A 6,231-nucleotide genomic window follows, 5' to 3' on the forward strand; every position below is an offset into this window, starting at 1 on the left:
GAAATTATGATTGCGATTAATCTGTAATGAATCGATTTTTAGAATAATGTTTAGGACGGTATTCACAGTCGTTCGGCGCACAATTGCTTATACCAGCTTGTAGTGTGGAAATAATAGATAGTAGAAGCCTCACAGTGAAATATATTCTGACCTGAGAAACGGAATTAACATTCGGTTTCTTTGTCGTTATTATCGTCGTTTTTGATGACGTTTGATTTACGCAGAAAGCTATCAGGAAGAATAACTGAGAAAGAATAATCAAAGAAGTAACCTTTTTTAAATACCTGCAATTTTTCTATCAAAACGATTTCGGGAGAGGATTTCTCTTTATTTTTATCCTTTTTTTTTGCACATATGCTAATTATATAATTATTGTTCTTATAATTATTGTAATTATAACTCTTTATTCTCGAGGAACACGATTATGTGAATACTGTCTGTAGATATATCTATACATAGAGAGAATGCGTTATAGTAACAAAGTATATGTATCTTCCAAAGTACTTGTTTACCGATATCTTATTTCTTATTGCGCACTGCTTGTTTCGGCTCTCTGTTTATTAGCAGATTATGTTTTTACGTATATATTATATATATACAAATACGTCAATATTTATTACAAGCTATAAAATATTACGCATATTACTAGTTAAGACGTTAACTGATTTATCGGGAGATAGAATCACACAAAAATGTGAATTTAGAAAGAGAAAGGCCGAGACATACACGGTTATCGAAGGCGTCTAATCTAGCCGCAGTGGCCTTAAAATCGCACATTAGAGCGAAACGATCAAGTGTCTTATTTTGAGGCCTTGTCATGTTAATTAATCAACTAAATGTATTAGACAAAATATAACATCGACTAACTTTATGGCAAGGCGAACACACCGAGGAGCGAATGAATCGATCTGATTTGTAAATCGTTTTAATTGTGAGAACTTGATGCTTCTTATATATACTTATTTTTGAAAAAATTAAATTTTTTTTTTAACGTTTAATTATTTCGATGAAGGCGCGCGTCGTTTTGTGTACGTTTTAAGCATTGCATTGCCTCTGATTATACCGTATTGAACTGCGATAATTCCCTGACATCTGATCGACTTTTCTCAAACTCGTACGTTCGTCTACTCTTAATGATCCAGTGCCTTAATTAGCACAGTCGAGTAGCCGTAATGATTAGAAACTAGTCAGCGATTTGTTAGTGCAACGCTCGACGCGCTAACTCGTACAGGAGTGAGGCTCAATGAAAGGGTGAGGAGCTAAAGGAATATCAAAACATAATCAACTAGGATCGGGTTGAGGAACGTGGTTGTCTAGTCCCAAACCCTTTCAAACCTTAAATGAGGTTAACTCGGTTTGTTAGATTTGTAAGTAGAAGTTAATGCGCAGGGTGGAAACCAAAAGCGAAATTCTTTGTAAAAAGTTAGGAAGAGAAGACGTTAGGGACGGATTAGTTTAAGTATTATTACATAACGTAATAGGAAAATAAATTATTATTATTCTTTTATTATTATTCTTTTATTATTATTCTATTATTATTATTATTATACATTATTACATTATTATTGACATTATCACGTTTTATTATTATTATTATTATTATTATTATTATTGTCGCTATTAATTATATGATATTATTGTTCATGTACTTAACGAAGAGACAGAATGTACGCGTAACGTGATTGAGGAATTTGTTATAAAACACACTAAAGCTTCCGTTGCGAATGAAGAGAGGATGATAATAGAGAAAGTCTGGGATGAAGGCGCAAGGATACGTACTCTCATCACGGGTACGATCGTCTTTTTGAATATCCTATATTCTTAGGATTAATTGTATATAGGCTTAATTATACATAGGTTGTAATATATATATTGCCTGTTATATCCTCAATAATATTAAAATATTACCGCTCTATTAATAGATTCACGAGAACCGAAAACAAATATATTATCATTAAGAGAAAGACGCCAGTATCTTTGCCAGTCAATTATATATATCCCTTCGTGTATTAATTCGATATACACAGTGACAGGATCGAATACAAGAATTGTTAATATAAGAATCAAACATCTTTTCAAACATATTACACATTTAATACCATCTACATCAGATACATCATTTATTTTTTTCATTAAAAAAAAAAATTCTAATGTAAACTTAAAGGTTTGCAATTTTCTTTTGCATTTCACGATAATTACCATATCTATTAATCATATTAAATAGCAGGATCTATATATATGCTCCCAAGTTGTTCTACACTTGCTTCGTCATCTGACAGAAGACATTTCGGCATCGTCGTGTTTGGCGGCTAAAGATAAATCTAATGGCCTTGCGAGAGATCGGACGCGAGAAAGAGCGTCAGAACCGCCCTCGTCGCGGGACCATAACAACTATGCAAAAATAACTAAGCTAACGCCACCAATGACACGACACGATGATTTGGCACTCCTTTATACAGAGTATCCAGCAACCGTCATATAAAACTTTAATAACGTATTCTAAAGATTAATTATAGCATCAAAAGTCTTAATGTACGATAGTGTCGAGATTAGTTTCAATAACTCGAAAATAATTGTAATTTCAACATTTTTAAATTAGAATTTTGATTAATTAATAGTATTTTTTTAGAAAATACGTTATTACAATATTACGATTTCTGCATCCTTTGTGTATATAACATGTTAAATTTTAACGTACAGAATTATAGAATTTATAACAAAACAATACTTTAAATGGCAATATCCTTTATATAAAGAGTGCTCATTTATCATTGACCTACGATATGGATATCACAACGCGACATATGACGATATAAATAAAGTAAAATAATAATTATGCAATATAATAATATAATAAATAAATTATACTAAAGAAGATTGAGAGAAAGATTTATGAAATTATAAAAGTAGGAAAAATGACAATCGACGCAGTTATAAATACGTAAGTATAAATAAATTGATTAAAAATTCTTATTTTCTAGAATCCATATGTCAGGTATATCTGGAAATTGCACTGAGATAATAAATAATAAAAATAGATAAATTGAACTGATAGTAATTCAGAAAACTTTATCTCATAATATTTTTAGATTTCTACTTAACGCGCGACCTACATCTTTACAATAACAGATTTTAATAATAAATTTTTAACATTTATTTATGGATATATATTTTAATTGAGCTGATATGAATACATAATTCAGAGAAGCTTAATTATTAATAAAATAATAAACTATCAGATTATTAAAAAAACTGTAAATAATTACATAATAATATTATAAATTATGAATTTTTAATAAGGTCTAGAAAATATACACTTTTTTAAAAACACTATATTACACTCTGATGATTAAAGATGTCTTCGTTAGCAAAGTTTCGCAGGAAAAGTTATATTCTACTTGTAATTCGACATGGATCTTTAGATACATGTCGATTCCAGTTGATGGTAACACTAGTTATACCTTTCTCATATAGTGATGTAATTTTCTACCAGATTTTTATTGCTAGTGCTGTCCCGTCAAAACAGACAATACATCAGCCGCGTTATGGACTTTATTTAGCACAGATTCCAACCGCTCGAAATGCGCTTGCTACCTTACGGTTGCAGCCGCGTAAGATCACTTGGGATGCAGGTAATAAGATGTCAGCACTGGTGTCTGATCGGCGGTGTCCTTTGAATGACGTTCCGCTTATCATTCGATTTGATAAAGAAATAGTAGGGGAGCATTGCCATTGACATACACCGAATAGGCTCAGTTATCCGGCGTTTATCCGTGCAAACTAGAGCGGCCGCGGCGCGTGGTGGTGATTTCCAAGCTACCCGGTAGACAGGAGCCGTCTTGGCGAGCGAGGAAAGACTCGAGGATCGCGATCCAGTGGAAATCGCGGCCCGGAAGTCCCTCCTGTGTCCACAAGTCCAAGATCAAGGTAAGAATGTATCCTTGAGACACTTCCTTTCCTTTCAATATCAAACAGATATTTTTGCATATCATATTATAAATACTTCTTTATGACGTTTCATGCGGAGCTTAAAAGAAGCATTTTTAAAAGAGATATTTTTAGAATATAAAATTTAACTTTATTGCATTTTTGTCTTCAGGAATAACGGATAAGCAACGATTACTTATCCACCGTAAACGATGATAATGCATATTCGCATAAATAATTAAGAGAGAGAAATAATACATATCTTAAATATATTTAATAATTTTATAAAAATTTCAACGATTCTATGCACCATAATTATTTTCGATATTAAAATATCAATCGCTATCTTTTATAAATAAATAAATTATTTTATTATGCGATATGAATAAAATTGCAATTATTTTTTTCTTTCTTCTCTTTATAGTTGTTATTATATAATTGCGTGATATCAACTCACGTTCGTATTATCATATGCATAATTGTATATAAAAAACAGATGAAAGAAGAGAAAAAGAAGTTGCAATAAAAACATTCTTGTGTACAATATTTTTTAAACAATTATTTTTCTTACGAAATAAAATAATCATAGAATTTTATATAATTGTATGGATTTTTTTACCAGGAATCTTTACAAGACGGAAATGATAATTGGCAAACTTTATATTAGCATCCGTGTCTGAGTCTATGAGACTCGTGCTTGAGATAATTCACAATTACATAAGTAATTGCATCTAGATTCTAGATACATAGAGAATGAAGATAATTGCGCGAAGAAATGAATAGCGTTTCCAGTAATATATAAAACAGAATACAAGATTATTAAAATTGCACTCACAAAGTAACAATATATCTAACTCTTTATTATATAATAATATAATCCATTGTTATCTAATTAATTGCATTATTATATATAATAGTGTATTTTTAAAAATGTTTAGCCAAATATTAAGAATGTATTCTGTAATTATTATGATATTCATAATGTTTTATAATATTTTTTTAATAAAAAATGCATAGAATTGATTGAATAAATAAATTATTGAATAAATTAAATTATGATTATTCTTTTTGTTTAAAAACAAGTAGAAATGCATAATGTTATCGGTGTTGTTATATTAAGAATGCAAAGTATTTCATTTTGCTTGACAAGATTAAGTATAAGATTTATTTGAATTATTTATTGGTTTGATAAGTTTAATGAGATTTGTAGATTATAATCTCTCTCTTTCCAGAAAATATGTTTATATATTATTATTCTTTTCACTCTTCGATATTATCATTCTTTATGTATTATTAATATTGTTATATAAATATTTCCAAATTAATTTATATTAGAACAATTGATTAAAACTTGCATACATTTTTTATAGATCCATAATAGTGTGTAAATAACCAGTAGAGATAAATACTGTATAATTATACAGAATAGAAAGAAAGATATTCGTGATCTTAACAGATTTGTTCGCGTTAATATACAAAATTGTAATCGAAAGATTAATTAAATGAAATGAATAAATTAAATGAAATTGAAAGATGCAATTAAAAATTTTGCTATATGCATTTCATGATTTATCGTTTTGTTCACATTTTGTTTGTGGATGCTCACATTGTAAACATCAATGAGATTAGGTCGGTGTCTTCTAGTTAAAAAAAAAAATGAGTTATGTAACGTTACGCGTGCATTTGAAAGACGTCATTGCTACTATCGTCGCTACTAAGTATTGATGTATTTGCGAAGCAACGAGATTTATATCACATCCTCATATTAACGTATTAATAATTACGCGATTTACACGATGAAAGATAACGGGCCTTATCGCGACGCGCACGTGTTCCGTGTTTTTCAAACTTTCGCGAATGTGCACGATGCAAATTGTATGCACGCTGGAAACTGAATGCGTGCGAGTGGCAGTCAATCACAAACGATTTGAAAACAATCGCGAACAACTGCGGTCTTTCAACTTTTTTTTTTCTTTTTACGCTATCCGATATCCGATACTTGTTCAGACAAGCTGTGATCAACGATGCAAGTCATCATCAACTTCCGTTATCGCTTATAGCGCATTGACTTAATTAATGATATCGGCAATGCTTTTATCACAAAAATTAATTTCTCAGAACTCCCTTGTCGAAGCCGCTGATTCATACAAAATATGATTGATCTGGCAAAAATTATTTGAAATAAAAACCAGGGGCTCTAATGATATATATTTGACTAACATGATTAGATATATCTAAAGATTAGATATATATATATATATATATATATATATATATATTTATTTAATATAAGATATTATACAT

General features: G+C 30.0%; 1 protein-coding gene across 2 annotated transcripts in view; it reads left to right on the forward strand.

The window, feature by feature from the left end:
- The first annotated feature begins 3,735 nt into the window (after positions 1-3,735).
- The window catches only part of LOC115234601 (solute carrier organic anion transporter family member 74D), an 8,738-nt gene continuing 6,242 nt past the window's right edge, over positions 3,736-6,231 (forward strand). For both annotated transcript variants that reach the window (XM_029805783.1, XM_029805784.1), the window contains exon 1: positions 3,736-3,927. The gene's annotated coding sequence lies outside the window, so the exon portion shown is untranslated. The remainder of the gene's footprint in view (positions 3,928-6,231) is intronic.

The sequence above is a fragment of the Formica exsecta genome, unplaced genomic scaffold (assembly GCF_003651465.1).
Source record: "Formica exsecta isolate Colony F162 unplaced genomic scaffold, ASM365146v1 scaffold201, whole genome shotgun sequence".
Classification (NCBI taxonomy): Eukaryota; Metazoa; Arthropoda; class Insecta; order Hymenoptera; family Formicidae; genus Formica; species Formica exsecta.